Genomic DNA, 7360 nt, shown 5'->3' on the forward strand with positions numbered 1-7360 from the left:
AGTTGCTCGACTAATTAATCCCTGTGGGATTCGACTTCACTTTATTGTGAGTTTTTACTTTACGACAATTCGGTATACTTGTCGAAGAGAAATTTGTTGGAGACAAGTTTTCGTGCTTCAAGTTTATGGCACCGTTGCCGGGGATTGATTTTGTATCGACAATGATTAAATTAGAGGATAACTAGATTGAGCACTTTTCTTTTGTTTCATTTATTTTGTTTTTGACATTTACTTTCAGTCTCAGCCATTTTCATTTATTATTTCCTCTTGTTTTATTTTCCCAGTTAATTCACAACTTTGTCAACTAATCTACTAACTGTTTGATAAATTGCTTCACTCACATTAACAGTAACCTTAATAAGAGTGATTTTTTCACTTCTCTCTTGCTTATGTAATCTGCTGATTGTATGACAGGTAGAAGAAGAGGTGCTTCAACCTCCTTTGAATCTGAACATGAGAGGACCTTCCTAAGATTAAGGAGGGAAGCAAGAGGGAAGAGGGTCATTGGTACTGAGGAAGAAGAGGAGGATTTTGAGACAGACATGGAGGAGAACATGGAAAACCACCATGAGAAAGAGACACACAACCATGCTAGAGAAGGTCCAGCAGGTCATGCTGGGCAGGAGAGAAGAGTTCTAGGCTCTTATATTAATCCAAATCCAGGAAACTGTGGAAATAGCATCCAAAAACCAACCATACATGCCAATAACTTTGAACTGAAGTCCCAGCTTATCACCCTTGTTCAGAACAATTGCCCATTCGGAGGAAGCGCTCAAGAAGACCCCAATCAACACTTGACCACCTTCCTAAGAATATGCGATACTGTGAAGTCTAATGGTGTTCATCCTGACACCTATAGATTGCTTTTGTTCCCATTCTCTCTTAGGGACAAAGCATCTAAATGGCTGGAATCCTTCCTGAAGGAGAGTTTAACAGCCTAGGAAGATGTGGTAAACAAGTTCTTGGTGAGATTCTATCCTCCCCAAAAGATCACTAGGTTGAGAGTTGAGGTACAAACCTTCAGGCAACAAGATGGTGAAACTCTCTATGAGGCATGGGAGAGGTTTAAGGACTTAACAAGAAGGTGCCCTCCAGACATGTTCAATGAATGGGTGCAATTGCACATCTTCTATGAAGGGTTGTCTTACGAATCAAAGAAGGCAGTAGACTGCTCTTCCAGGGGATCTCTAAACAAGAAGAAGACCATTGAAGAAGGCATAGATGTCATTGAAACTGTAGCTGAGAATGACTACTTCTATGCTTCTCAAAGGAGCAACACTTGAGGAGTAATGGAGTTGAACCATATGGATGCACTACTAGCTCAAAACAAGATGATTACCAAGTAGTTGGCTGACCTTACCAAAGAGATGGAAAGGAATCGAGTCGTAGCAGTCACCACCTCACCATCAGCTCAAGAAGGAGTAAATACAGAGGAAGGAGGTGACTGGAAACAGGCCAACTATGTTGGAAACCCACCCAAGAAATTCAATGATCCATACTCTAAAACCTACAACCCTGGTTGGAAGAACCATCCAAATTTTGGGTTGGAAAACCAACAAGATCAAGGCCAAGATCAGAGATACCACAACCCCAACAATAATGTAGCCTACGAATATTCCACACAGAGACCATATGAAAACCAAAATGGCCATTCTCAACACTCTAACCCCAACTCACCACCACCATCTGAAGATAGACTCTCCAAAATTGAAGTTCTGCTTGAAGGAATATGCAAGGAAATTCAAGATAGTAGAGTGTTCAGGGAAGAAGTGCAATCCAATATGCAAAATCAAGATGCAGCCATCAATAAGCTTGAGACACAGATCAGCTACCTATTCAAGCATGTTTCCAGCCACAACATTTGTAACAACACTAGTGTAAACTCAAAGAGGAGTGCCAAGCTATTACCCTCAGAAGTGGAAAGGCATTGAAAGAGACTTCCAAGGAATCACAAGAGAAAGACACGGATGGAGAGGACAGAGGGCAAGAAGAAATTCAATCTCCCGCTCCCAACTCACATAAAAAGGAAGAAGTACTGAAGCCACATGCTCCAAAAGCCCTATATCCTCAGCGATTGAAGAAGAGTGGGGACGATAGCCAATTTTCACGATTCTTAGAAGAGCAAATGCCGCTCTATGCTAAGTTCCTAAAGGAATTGATGACCAAGAAGAGAAGCTGGAGGAACAAAGAGACTGTGGTACTGATGAGCGGATATTTTATACGCTTTTTAGGGGTGTTTTAATATAGTTTTTAGTAGGATCTAGTTACTTTTTAGTATATTCTTTTTAGTTTTTATGCAAAAATCACATTTCTAGACTTTACTATGAGTTTGTGTATTTTTCTATGATTTCAGGTATTTTCTGGCTGAAATTGAGGGACCTGAGCAAAAAATCTGATTCAGAGGCTGATAGAGGACTGCTGATGTTGTTGGATTCTGACCTCCCTACACTCGAAGTGAAATTTTTGGAGATACACAAATTCAAATGGCGCGCTCCCAATTTCTTTGGAAAGTAGACATCCAGGGCTTTCCATCAATATATAATAGTCCATACTTTGTTCATGTTTAGATGACGCAAACTGGCGTTTAATGCCAGCTTTCTGCCCTATTATGGCGTCAAACGCCAGAAACAAGTTGCAAAGCAAAGTTAAATGCCAGAAATAGGTTACAAACTGGTGTTTAACTCCAAGAATGGCCTATGCCCGTGAAGGCTTCAATGCTCAGCCCCAGCACACACTAAGTGGGCCCTAGAAGTGGATTTCTGCACTATCTATCTTAGTTTACTCATTTTCTGTAAACCTCGGTTACTAGTTGAGTATATAAACTACTTTTAGAGATTTATTTTGCACCTCATGACATTTTTACATCTGAATTTGTATCTTTGACGGCATGAGTCTCTAAACCTCATGGTTGGGGGTGAGGAGCTCTGCAGCATCTCGATGAATTAATGCAAGTATTTCTGTTTTCTATTCAATCTCGCTTGTTTCTATTCTAAGATGTTCATTCGCATTTCAACATGATGAATGTGATGATCCGTGACACTCATCACCGTTCTCAACCTATGAACATGTGCCTGACAACCACTTCCGTTCTACCTTCGATTGAATGGATGTCTCTTGGGTTTCTGACTTACGAGTTTGACTGCCTCTCCTGACAACAGAGCATTCAATTCGTGAGTCCAGAGTCTTCGTGGTATAAGCTGGAATTAATTGGCAGCATTCCTGAGATCTAGAAAGTCTAAACCTTGTCTGTGGTATTTCGAGTAGGATCTGGGAAGGGATGACTGTGACGAGCTTCAAACTCATGAACATTGGGCGTAATGACAGACGGAAAAGGATCACTGGATCCTATTCCAACACAGGTGAGAATCGACAGATGATTAGCCATGTACATGGACCCTTTTCACTGAGAGGACGGCTGGTAGTCATTGACAACGGTGATCTACCAACATACAGCTTGCCATGGAAGGAGACCTGTGTGCGTGAAGAAGAAGACAGTAGAAAAGAAGAAATTCGAAAGACAAAGCATCTCCAAAACTCCAACCCATTCTCCATTACTGCGTAACAATTATTCATTTCATGATCTTTCACTTTTTACAATTAAAACTAAAGAACCATATTGATATCCTAACTAGGAATAATAAGATAACCATAGCTTGCTTCAAGCTGGCAATCTCTGTGGGATCAACCCTTACTCACGTAAGGTATTACTTGGATGACCTAGTGCACTTGCTGGTTAGTTGTGCGGAATTAGATAGTGTGAGTGTAATTTTCGTGCACCAGGTACTAGCCGAGGAATGTAGTGCCATCATTCAGCACAGGTTACCCCAGAAATTGAAGGACCTTGGGAGCTTCCAAATCCCTTGTATCATAGGGGAAATCACAGTGGAAAAGGCTTTGTGTGATTTGAGAGCCAGTATAAATCTGATGTCCTTAGCAATAATTAGAAGAATGAGGATTGAGGAGGCCAAACCAACAAGAATGGCCCTTCAATTGGCAGACAGATCATTCAAGTTCCTTTATAGAGTGGTGGAAGACTTGTTGGTGACGGTGGGAGACTTTATCTTCCCAGCAGATTTTGTAGTGTTGGATATAGAGGAAGAAGCCAAGGCCTCTATCATCTTGGGAAGGCCATTCTTAGCTACTGCTGGAGCCATCGTCGATGTCCAAAAGGGTGAACTTACTCTTAGGTTACATGATGCAAATATGATGTTCAATGTATTCAAGGCCATGAACTACCCACCGGAATCACTAGGAGAATGTATGCGGTTGGATTCAGTGGAAGCTTTGGTACAAGAGACCTTTGAGGAGGAAGAACTTCGAGAGATAGTTGAAGAAGAAGAACCTGCATCTAATGAAGAAGTTGCAGCAGCTGAATTCTTTGTCCAGGGCGCATTAGAAGAAAAGAAGGGAGAAAAAGAAATGCCCAAGCTTGAACTGAAAGCAGTGCCACCTACCCTTAAATATGCATATTTGGGAGATAATGAAAGTTATCAAGTGATCATAAATTCAGCCCTTAGCCAAGAGCAGGAGGAAGAATTAATCCAAGTGTTACAAAAACGTAAAGACGCCATTGGATGGACTCTTGCTGACTTAAAGGGAATCAGTTCGGCCATATGCATGCATAAGATACTGCTGGAAGATGATGCCAAGCCCTCCATTCAATCTCAGAGAAGGCTGAACCCAGTCATGAAAGAGGTGGTACAAAAGGAGGTCATGAAGCTATGGCAGGGAGGGGTAATATACCCAATCTCAGATAGCCCATGGGTGAGCCCCGTCCAAGTGGTCCCCAAGAAAGGAGGAATTACTATAGTGCCCAATGAAAGGAACGAGCTCATTCCTACAAGGACCGTCACATGATGGAGGATGTGCATTGATTACAGAAAACTTAATGAAGCTACAAGAAAATATCACTTCCCACTTCCCTTAATGGATCAGATGCTTGAAAGGCTTGCAGGACATGCATACTATTGTTTTCTAGAAGGTTATTCAGGATATAATCAAATAGTGGTTGATCCAAGAGACCAGGAGAAAACATCATTTACTTGTCCATATGGAGTTTTTGCCTATAGGCGCATGCCATTTGGGTTGTGTAATGCACCTGCAACTTTTCAACGCTGCACGCTTTTGATTTTCTCAGCTATGATAGAGAAGTTCATTGAAGGCTTTATGGATGAGTTTTCAGTATTCAGGGATTCCTTCCCTAACTGCGTAAACCACCTTGCTTTGGTATTGAAAAGATGTCAAGAGACCAATTTGGTTTTCAATTGGGAAAAATGCCATTTTATGGTGACAGAAGGAATAGTCCTTGGTCATAAAGTTTCTAACCAAGGCATTGAGGTAGATAGAGCTATGGTGGAGCTAATTGAGAGATTACCCCCACGAAGTGATGTCAAGGCAATTAGGAGCTTTTTAGGGCATGCTGGCTTTTACAGAAGATTTATTAAAGATTTTTCAAAATAGCCAAGCCCTTAAGCAACCTTCTTGTGTTTGATGCACCATTTATCTTTGATCAGAAGTGCATGCTAGCATTTGAAAACTTGAAAAGGAGACTATCCTTGGCCCCTATCATTACCCCCACCTGATTGGAGCTTGCCATTTGAGCTGATGTGTGATGCATATGATTTTACAAATGGGGTAGTGTTAGGGCAGAGGAAAGATAATTTGGTGCATGTCATATATTATGCCAGCAAAGTCCTTAATGATACTCAAAGGAATTACACCACCACTGGAAAGGAGTTGTTGGCAATAGTTTTTGCATTTGATAAATTCAGATCATATCTCATTGGCTCCAAAGTGATTGTTTTCACTGATCACACAGCACTTAAATACTTATTTGGCAAGCAAGAATTATAACCAAGATTAATAAGATGGATTTGTTGTTGCAGGAATTCAATATTGAGATTAGAGACAAGAAAGGAGTGGAGAACAAGGTAGCAGATCATCTGTCTAGAATTCCTTGTGAGAAGGGTGGCGCACATGATTCAAGTGTGAATGAGTTCTTTCCAGATGAACAACTAATGTTGGTTCACAAAGCACCCTGGTTTGCAGACATAGCCAACTTTAAAGCAATTGGGGAAGTGCCTCCAGGGATCAACAAACATCAAAGGAGGAAACTCATTAATGATGCTAAATACTTCATTTGGGACGAGCCATATCTCTTCAAAAAATGTTCAGATGCAATACTTAAAAGATGCATCCTAGAGGAAGAAGAAAGAGAAGTCCTATGGAATTTCCATAGTTCTAGCTATGGAGGTCATTTTGGAGGAGAAAGAACCGCAGCGAAGGTACTGCAATGTGGGTTCTTCTGGCCTACTATCTTCAAGGATGCCAAGGAACTGGTGAGGAGCTACGATGAGTGTCAAAGGGCTAGAAATCTACCCAAGAGAAATGAGATGCCACAGCAATTTATCTTAGAACTCGAACTGTTTGATGTGTGGGGGATCGACTTCATGGGACCATTCCCAACCTCATATTCGAACAAGTATATTTTGGTGGCAGTGGACTATGTATCTAAGTAGGTAGAGGCCATGGCAACCCCAATAAATGACAACAAGGTGGTAATGAACTTTCTTAGAAGGAATATCTTCAGCCAATTTGGAGTTCCACGAGCCCTCATCAATGATAGAGGGAGTCATTTTTGCAACAGACCGTTGGAGACTCTACTCCTAAGATATAGGGTAAAGCATAAGGTTGCCACACCTTATCACCCCCAAACAAGCAGGCAAACAGAGATCTCCAACAGAGAGCTAAAAAGGATCTTAGAAAAGACTGTGGAAGCATCAAGAAAGGACTGGTCGAAGAAGCTGGATGACGCTCTTTGGGCCTATAGGACAGCCTTCAAAACACCAATTGGGATGTCCCCATATCAACTGGTGTATGGGAAGGCTTGCCACTTACCCTTGGAGTTGGAACACAAAGCTTTCTGGGCTCTCATACTGTTAAACCTTGATAGTGCTGCTGCGAGTGAAAGAAGGATCCTACAACTACAAGAGCTGGAGGAGTTGAGATCTCAAGCCTATGAAAACATCAAGATCTATAAAGAGAGAGCAAAGAAACAGCACGATATCAACCTGGCACCAAGAAATTTTGAAGAAGGATAACAAGTACTCCTCTATAACTCTAAACTGAGACTCTTCCCTAGAAAACTCAAATCAAGGTGGTCAGGATCCTTTCTTGTCACGAAGGTCTCACCTTATGGACACATAGAAATCATGGAAGAAAGCTCAAGGAGGACATTCACAGTGAATGGACAAAGGCTCAAACACTACCTGGGCAACATGGGGGAAAGCCCCAAATTGAAGTATTATCTCAACTAAGGGAGAAACCGTCAAGCTAGCAACGCTAAAAGAGCGCTTGTTGG

General features: G+C 41.5%; 1 non-coding gene across 1 annotated transcript; it reads right to left on the minus strand.

Moving 5' to 3' along the window:
- Window positions 1-995: 995 nt before the first annotated feature.
- LOC112719197 (small nucleolar RNA R71) lies at window positions 996-1099 on the minus strand. The gene has a single exon (XR_003161508.1). It is a non-coding gene; the product is annotated as a small nucleolar RNA R71 (small nucleolar RNA).
- Window positions 1100-7360: the final 6261 nt, after the last annotated feature.

The sequence above is a fragment of the Arachis hypogaea genome, chromosome 10 (assembly GCF_003086295.3).
Source record: "Arachis hypogaea cultivar Tifrunner chromosome 10, arahy.Tifrunner.gnm2.J5K5, whole genome shotgun sequence".
In the NCBI taxonomy this organism is placed as follows: domain Eukaryota; kingdom Viridiplantae; phylum Streptophyta; class Magnoliopsida; order Fabales; family Fabaceae; genus Arachis; species Arachis hypogaea.